Here is an 8,894-nt window from a genome sequence, read left to right as displayed (position 1 = left end):
GAAATTCTCCAATCGAATGTTTCAGGGATTTTTGTTGAGGAGCAAATATTATTTATTTATTTTTTTATAAATTTAGAGTACCTAATTCATTTTTCCAATTAGGGGCAATTTAGCCTGGCCAATCCACCTACCCTGTACATCTTTGGGTTGTGGACACGAAACCCATGCAAGCACGATTAGACTGCAACTGGGAGAATGTGCAAACTCCACACAGACAGAGACCCAGGGCCAGGAATGAACCTGGGACCTCGGCGCCGTGAGGCAGCAGTGTGAGGGAACAAATATGAACCAAGAGAGCAGGGGGCTGCTCTTCTTCAAACACTTGCACTGCGATTCTTTTATATCGAGTTTAGAGAAGAGATTTCAGTCCCACTAGAGGCTGCCTGTCCATATGATTTAGGCTAACACTCAAATTCATGATTAGAGGCAGTTCATTATTGGAAGCACTGTTTTTGGGTTAAGCTTCCCCTGGCATCAAGGCAGTCTTTGACCAAATGTGGCATCAAGGAGCCCTTGCAAAACTGCAGTCAATGGGAATTATGGGGTAAACTCTCCATTGGTTTGAGTTATACCTATCACAAGGGTTGTACCTGTTGGAGGTCAACCATCACAACCCAGGACACCTCTACAGGACCTCCTCAGGCTAGCCCAACCATCTTCAGCAGCTTCATCAATGACCTTCTCTCCATCATAAAGTCAGAAGTGGGGATGTTCGCTGAAAACTGCACGTTGCTCAGCACCATTCACAACTCCTCAGATATTGAAATAGTCCATTTCCATCTGCAGTAAGACCTGGACAATATGCAGGTTGGGGTGATGAGTGGCAAGTATCATTCTTCGCACACAAGTGCCAGGCAATGACCTACTCCAACAAGAGAGAATCTAACCATCTCCCCCTGACATTCAATGACATTACTTTCACTGAATCCTCACCTTCAATGTCCTTGGAGTTACCATTGGTCAGAAATTCAACTGGACCAGCTATATAAATTTTTTTCCTTCTTTTGCATACTTATCTCCCCTCCTGCCCTTGGAGATTACGGTAGTTTACAGAAAATCGCATCCTTGTTACGGCTACTTCCATCCTGTTGTTGCTAACTTTTGGTTGGCTCTTAGTAAATGTTGCTCGCGGTGTCTTTACTTAATTTGCTCTGTTTTATAACCTTTGCTCTAGAGTCGCCAGGTATCTTTATGATATCACAACGAGGTTCAAGTTCAAGTACTTATCAATAACTCAATACACCAGTTAGTAAGTTTCAAATCAAAACACGTTTATTATACACATTCAATCACTACTCATGTATAAAACTCTACTTACTAGACTATCTCTGTCACTAAGAGGCCTATACGTGGCTTTGGAACTGGCCCACCAGGTCAGGGGAACAAATGGCCTTTTGTTCGATTCTGAGTCTGCAGGCTTCAAAGCTGGTATAGATTTGTAGGTGGGAGCACCTATCTCGTAGCGTGCGTTGACTGGAGACTTACTTGGTTGGTGCAGCTAATAGGCAGGTCACGGTCAAGAATTGTTTCGAGCTGCTGAGAGACCCTGCCAAGAAGGACAAATTGACCTTGGCGACTCTATTTTATTGTCCCCAGGGGCTTCGCGCCCTTTTGGGTGGACCCCGTACCTGGTTCCAAGTGATTGGACTAAGATCTGATCACTTGGATCGATTTCTCCAATACTGGAGCTGTTTCCTGATCGCTGGGCGGTTCCTAAGTGTCCGTTGGCCTTCCTTTGTCTTGGCTCCTGCTGGCGCTGAGGCGCCTGGCTTGGCCTTGTTTACCTTAACTGTTTCCAATTGTTCCCGGGGATCGCTCATCAGTATGGCTTGGCGGTCAAGCACAGAGTTGTACAATCTTTCAGTTGCAAATGAGACATATTTCTTTATTTACAAATGACGCAAAACAAATGTCCTTTATTGTAGATCAAGGGGTTTGGGGGCCTTGTGAAGACCGAAAATAGGGGATCTTATCCTGTATACCGGGGTGCGAGAGCGGTAGGCTCTCCTTCACCATTTTCTCATGCGGATAGTCTGCACGATGCTGCAGAATATCGCCAATGCTAAAAGGGATTCAATTACATATGAAAGGGAGTACCACGTTATAAACCTATCACACCATGATGGTGTGTTGTTACTTGTCACTGGGCTCTGGGTGCTATGGGGAAGTGAATCATTGACGGCCGGGGGGGGGTTGGGGTCAGGGGGTTTGCGTTCGCTCGTAACCGAATACAAATTATAATGATAACGAAAAACACGTATGATGTCTTCATTGTTCTCTTTCTTCTCTTCTCTTCCTTTTCGTCTCTTCTCTCTTCCTGGAGCTTCTGGAATTCTGTGAATCAAGCATAGTTTCTGTTACTATCTTGTTTAATATCTTGTACGTTAGCATGTCTGTCTTTTAGTGCCAATTTCCCTTTATAATTGGTCACCATGTGTGACCCCCTCATTTTTATTATTTTTTAAAAGCCGAATATTTGGACTAGACATCTAAGAAAATACTGCCGTACTGCGAGCCGTCTCGCAGCCTGTGTGATTTACCATCCCAGTGTTTGAGGATGTAAATAGCATAGGGAAGCAACCGAAGGGTTGCCAAAACCAAGCAAAAGACTTGTGAACGTAAAGAGCCAAAATGGGGTGTGTATGGGCCACTGCGGGTAAGATTTGGATGGAATCCCCGGGTAGGACGGTGATCAAAGCCATATGTGTTCTACCCGAGCGTAGCTGACCAGAGGGGGGTCCTCAGGCAGAGCGGGGACCAATGCTGTTTCTCCACTGCCTGAGTAACCGGCAAGAACGGGGAAGAATGTGGTCGTCGTGGGGGGCTGCCTCTCGAATTAGGAGAGCAACTATGAGTCGGGTTCTGTCGACAGACTAATTCCTCTGAACTATTGTCTGGGACAAACTTGTACCTTTAACAATTTTCTGTCGACAGACTAGTTCCTCTGAACTACTGTCTGGGACAAACTTGGTCCATTAACAGCCGGGGGGCGTTAAAGGAGTGGTGACGTGGGGCCGTGAAAAACTTTCCGAGTTTACACACAACACTTAACGATAACACTAATCGAACAAACATTCAACAAACATGTTGCAGGTTCCATCAGAAAGGACACCGTTTCTCCCAAGCAGTTCCTTTTAAAACATCATCTGGACACCTCAGTTATCAGTTGCGAACAGGGTCGCAAAGGGGTTCTCGTTTTGGGAGTCAGACTCAATGTCATCATCTTCTCCCGGATGCCATACTCTTGAATGGATGAGGGTTGCTAAAGCTGCATGGTGTGACTTAGGGTCCATCTCGTCGTTTCAGATGAGCCTGTACGAATTGTCACGGTGCCAAATAGTCGTGTCTACTTCTGTGGAGATGGAGTCGGGGTCGTCATCGTAGGGCGGTGGTCTTTGGCGAGGTTTGTTAAGGAATGTGATCAGGAAGGGATCACTCAAATCGTGTTCATATTCGCTGGGTGTGGGGCCTGTTGCATGGGGATAGTAGGGAGGCGTGCTGTGGCTATCGTCTGTGTCACAGTCACTGTCGCTGCTGTCTGCGGGCGTTCCGGAGCGGAGTCTAGAGTTCGGGGGTGGAGTCGAGGTCGAGTCCGTGGATGGGGTGGACGTGTTGGGGGAGGGTAGGGGTACGTTGGCTATGGGCTGGGCATGGTCTGCTGCTTCGAGCATGACGTGGTGTGCGTGGTTAGACTGTGAGCCATATGCCTTGAGCTGGTTAATATGAAACCACGCGGTCTTCCCGTTGGGGTACTTAATCTTATAAACGGAGGGGCTTACTTTGTCCGCAACGGAGTACGGACCCGAATACTTAGGTGACAGGAACGTGCTGGGGTTGTAAATGGAGAGCATGACCTGCTGTCCTACATCAAACTCAGTCGCATGCACTGTCTTGTCGAAACAGGCCTTGCTCTGTTTCTTCCTGGTGCCTACTTTTACTGCGGCTGCTAGCTGAGCATTCTCTACTAATTGTTTCACTGTGTTCTCGTGTGTGAGGGCCGTCACTTCGGGGCTAGTCAAGTCAAGTCCTAATAACAATTCTGTGCCTTTCATGGGGTGTCCAGTCATGAGAGTGTGTGGGGTGTATCCTGTGGATGTCGAAACAGTGTTACGCAAAAACATTAGTGCAAAAGGGAGGACTGAATCCCAAGTGGTGCTGTTTTGTTGGACCATTTTCCTGAGGGATGCTTTTAAGGTCCAATTCATTCGCTCCACGATACCACTTGACTGGGGGTGGTATGTGATGTGGAATTTTTGGGTGATGCCAAATATCGTGAGGACGTTCTTCATGACACGTCCCGTAAAATGGGAACATTGGTCGGATTCAATGCTGCGGGGGAGTCCACATCTCGTAAAGATGTGGTGGGTTAAAATCTTAGCTGTAGTCTTTGCCGTGTTTGTTCTAGATGGGAATGCTTCTACCCATTTTGTAAACGTGTCTATAACAACTAACACATACTTGTGACCATTCGTGCAAGGGGGCAATGGTCCTATAAAATCAATCTGGAGGTTAGCCCAGGGGCCATTAACGGGGCAGGTGTGGCTAAGCTGAGCTTTCTTTGCACATCTGTCCGGATTGTTTTGGGCACAGATAAGGCAATTTTCTACATAGTGCGTGACATCTTCCTTTAAATTCGGCCACCAACAGAGCTGCCTGAGGTGGGCTGTAGTGGGGTCAATTCCCTGATGCCCATGACTATCATGGAACAAACAAATAAGCTGATTCCTGTCCTGTTCAGGAACCACATAAAGAGTGTCTTTTAGGACCACCCCGTCATGTGTGGTCAGCGCATTTTTAAACCTATCGTATAGGGCTGGAAATTTTCCTTTTAAAACCTCCTTGAGATTACTATCTTGCTTCTGGGCCTGCACTAAATCTTCGATATTTGTCTGTGAGACCTGAACTGCATTCACTGGGGTGCTTTCGGGGGGGTTCCAAAAATATATATGTCTGGAACCTGCTTTAGCCAGTGCATCGGCTTTTACATTTCCAGGTGGGGAGGAACGGTGGTGACTTTGTACTTTAGTAATACCAAATATCCTGTCCTGTGCTTTGTCCAAAATGTGCTGGAGCAATGGGGCTGAAGGGAGGGGTTTTCCGTCCGCGGAAACAAATCCTCTTGCTTTCCACAGGGGTAGGAATTCTGTGAGGCTGTTACAGGCATAGAGGCTGCCCGAGTATATGTCTGCTGGGCTGGAGAAGGAATCTGGGTGATCTATAATGTATGCAATGGCTGCTAGTTCTGCCGCCTGCGCGCCTAAGTGCCCTGGCAGTTTTAACGGGATTTCTTCTAGGGCGCGTCCCTGCGCGTCCTCAACATAGATGCCGCATCCTGTAATGCGCTTCCCGTTTAATATAGTGGAAGAACCATCCACATATATTCTCAAGGGTGCGCACGTGTCTGAGTGCTGGGGGCTCTGGGGTGAACTACCTATCTTTTTGGGGGGTGTTTTCGCGATAAAGGGGCCTGTGTTGTGGTGCGGTGAGATGATTTCACATTCATGGGGGGTGCCTTGGTACTGAAGGTTGTCGGCTAGGAAAGTGTGAGTCTTGGTCCTTTTAACAGTGATGTCCCGTCCCTGCAAAAGAAGGTTCCATTTGGCTGCTCTGATTTGACTTACTGTACCGTCCTTAAGTCATCCGTCTAGTAAAAGTTGGGTGGGGGTGTGTTCTGTGAGGATTGTGATGGTGTTTAGTCTGGTGGTATATGAAATGTATTGAACTGCCCAGAAAACTGCGAGCAGGTGCCTTTCACAGGCCGAAAATCCCTGCTTCACAGGATCTAAAACTCTGGAGGCTGTGAGCCACGGGTCTTAACTGTTCGAGTCATTCCTGGAGGAGCACGGCCGAAAGGGTACGATCTGTGCTAGCTATCTCTATAGAATAGAGGGAAAGCAGGTCTGGAACCTGTAGTGCGGGGGCTGCAATGAATGCATGCTTTAAAGCATCTACAGCATCCGTGTACCCCGGAAGCCATTCCCAAGGGGCTCCTTTCTTTAGGAGTTCCGAGAGGGGTGCTGCTTTGGTGGCGAAACCGTCAATATGGTTTTGGCAGTAGCCAACCAGTCCTAAAATTGACCGGAGCGCGGAAACATTCTGGGGAAGGGACAATTTGACAATCGAGTCAATCTCGCGTTTACCATGCCTGATAATCGTTCCCAAATATACCACTTTGTTTTCCAAAATTTGGGCCTTCTTGGGGTTCACTTTACATCCAATTCGCTGTAGGAGTTCCAGGAGTTCGTACAGAAGCATGATGTGCTCTGCCTTGGTGTCTGTCTGCAGTAATAGGTCGTCTACATACTGGACCAGACATTCGAGGCGAGAAAATTTTGATAAACCATTGCTGACCTTTAAAAGTGATGGCAAATTTGTACTGGCACACTTTTGCCAATGGAATGGACCAGAATCCATTACTGATGTCCAAAACCATAAAATATCGTGAGTTGAGTCCCTGATTGAGCATGGTCTCGGGACTTGTGGCTACCATGGGGGCTGCTGCGGGAGTGACTTTGTTGAGTTCCCGGTAATCGATGGTCAGTCGCCATGATCCATCGGGCTTTCTCACTGGCCAAATCGGGGCATTATTAGTAGAGGCTACTGATCTAAGTACTCCTTGTTCTAATAAACTATCAATAACATTTGAGATTTCTCCCTCTGCCTCTTGGGGAAATCCATAATGCTTCTGGGGTCTAGGATCAGGTCCTATTATTTGAACCGAACAAGCTATCCTGCCGCAGTCATGTTTATGACTTGCAAATGCGGTCCTGTTTTTCTGGAGAACTGCCCTAACCTGTTTGTCTGCGCTAATCGTGGTCGGGTCAAACCAAAAATCGCCGACTGCGCTAATCTTATTAGCATACTCACCTACTGTTGCTGACTTTGTCATTTTCCAGACTCATTGATTTACTGGGTCAAATGACAGGTTGTGGGAGTTCATGAAATCGATACCTCAAATGTGTTCTGCTGTGTGGGGCAGATCGAGCAAAACTAGGGGGTGTTTTGTTGTGATGTTGCCAATTTGAATGGGTACAGGGGCTGTGATGTGTCCCTGTTGTGAGTGGCCTGTGGAGCCGCTGAGGGTGATTGTGGCTGTAGTGGGCCCTGTGTCTTTTTGGAACATGGTGGAGGAATTAATTGTGGTGCGGGACCCTCCTGTGTCCCAGAGAAATTCGATGGGCTGTCCCCATATTTTCGCTGCAACGACTGCTCAGCCGGACCTATCCCAAAGGGTGTCGCAGACCCAGGTGGGGGAGCCCAAACACCGTCAGTCAGGTCCGTTCATGTCTGTCTGGTCTGAACGGGTGCTTACACTATGTATGGGCTTTGTCCTGTTTCTATTCAGAGTGCCTGCCTGCTGGGCTCTCTGTGGCTTTCATGGGGCATTGCACTCTCGTGCAAAGTGACCTAATTGTCCACAGTTGTAACATTCCTGTGGTTTCTGTGGGGGGCTGTTCACGCCTTTGTTCACCCATGCGGGGTTCTGGTGTGCTTTAACTGCTTGAATACCTGCCTCTGCCTGCTGTTCTTCGGGTTTGTTGTGGACAGATTGCTCCCAGGGGCGGGACAACTTTTAAAAAACACACTTTTCGTTGTGCGTTTCTTCCGAGGGGTCATAATTAGTGCTAACTTTTTGTCCTGCCTCTGTGGCATGGGAGATAAGGGTGCTGGCCCATTTGGCCATGTTGTCTGGGGGCGAATGGGCGCGGTCTAAGTTTCCGAGAACGGCTGTAAAATGGATACACAGGCGTCCATCAAACTCTGTGGGGTGTTCTGTTTTCTTCTGCCTGCACTTATTCAGGTCTTCTACTGGGTCACCTCTGTTATAACCGATCGTGTCTAAGATCGCCGTGTGCATCTCTGCAAGGGTGCTTCCTCCTACATTCTGTGGGTCGGGAAGGGCTGTTACAACAGAAGGGTCTAAGCTTAAAACTGTGAGTTTCACTTGCTCACGCTCATCCAGGCCGTACATGGTCGCCTGCTGCTTAACTCTAGCAAAGAAGTGGTGGGGGTCTGGGGTGGGGAGGAACGGTGTGATCTTTTCCCACGCGTCCCGTAATTGGGTCACGGTTAAGGGGGTGGTGTAAAGGAATTCCATGTCATGTCCGATATGATTGTGCGGTGGCTAGTTATTGGATTCATGGGTGACTGATCTATCTGCTATGTGGGGGGTTGGGGTGCTTTTCTCCTTTGGGGCTTTCCTTGCGCACATGTTCCCTGTACATATCTATGCACGGTTTCGTTTAGTTCTTGCCAATCAGGGGCGTCTTCTTCATCTAATTGGGATCCAAAGCTGCTTTGAAACCCATTTTGCACTGAAAGCAAAGACTGCAGTTCCGCAATCTGCTTCCGGCATTTTGCATGATCCACTGAGCTTTGTCTGTGCTCTGTGATGGCAGCATGGAGTGCTCTTAACATTGCTTTTAGATCGCTGCACTGCCTTTGCAATGCCTCTACGTGTTTCTCTGTCTCTTCTCTTACCAGGACTGCACGTTGCGTGTCCTGATAGACCTTATCGTATTGGGTTTGGAAGCTGCTCAGATGCGCTAGACAAGACTGGTGTGCCCACTTGGCATCATCCACCTCTCCGTCCTTTGCTGCCAACTTCCTTCTCAATTCTACATTCTCTCTCTCAATCTCACTAACATCGACCTTGCTCATTCAATGTCTCTCTTCTGTCTCTTTGCAGAGCGTCCGAACGACCTCCTCTGTGCCTCGCAATTGTGCCAGACAGGACACGATTGCCATCGGCTTGCGAGCTTTCCCTAAGCTCTTCTTATGGATTTCGCTCAGGTTCTCCCACCAAGTGGGAATTCTTGGAAGTGCAGGATCGGATTAGGACAAGTCAGCATGGATTTAGTAAGGGGAGGTCGTGCCTGACAAACCTGTTAGAG

This window comes from Scyliorhinus torazame, chromosome 8, assembly GCF_047496885.1.
Source record: "Scyliorhinus torazame isolate Kashiwa2021f chromosome 8, sScyTor2.1, whole genome shotgun sequence".
Taxonomy (NCBI): Eukaryota; Metazoa; Chordata; class Chondrichthyes; order Carcharhiniformes; family Scyliorhinidae; genus Scyliorhinus; species Scyliorhinus torazame.
The sequence above is the reverse complement of the archived record's forward strand: the minus strand, read 5'-3'. Positions refer to the sequence as shown.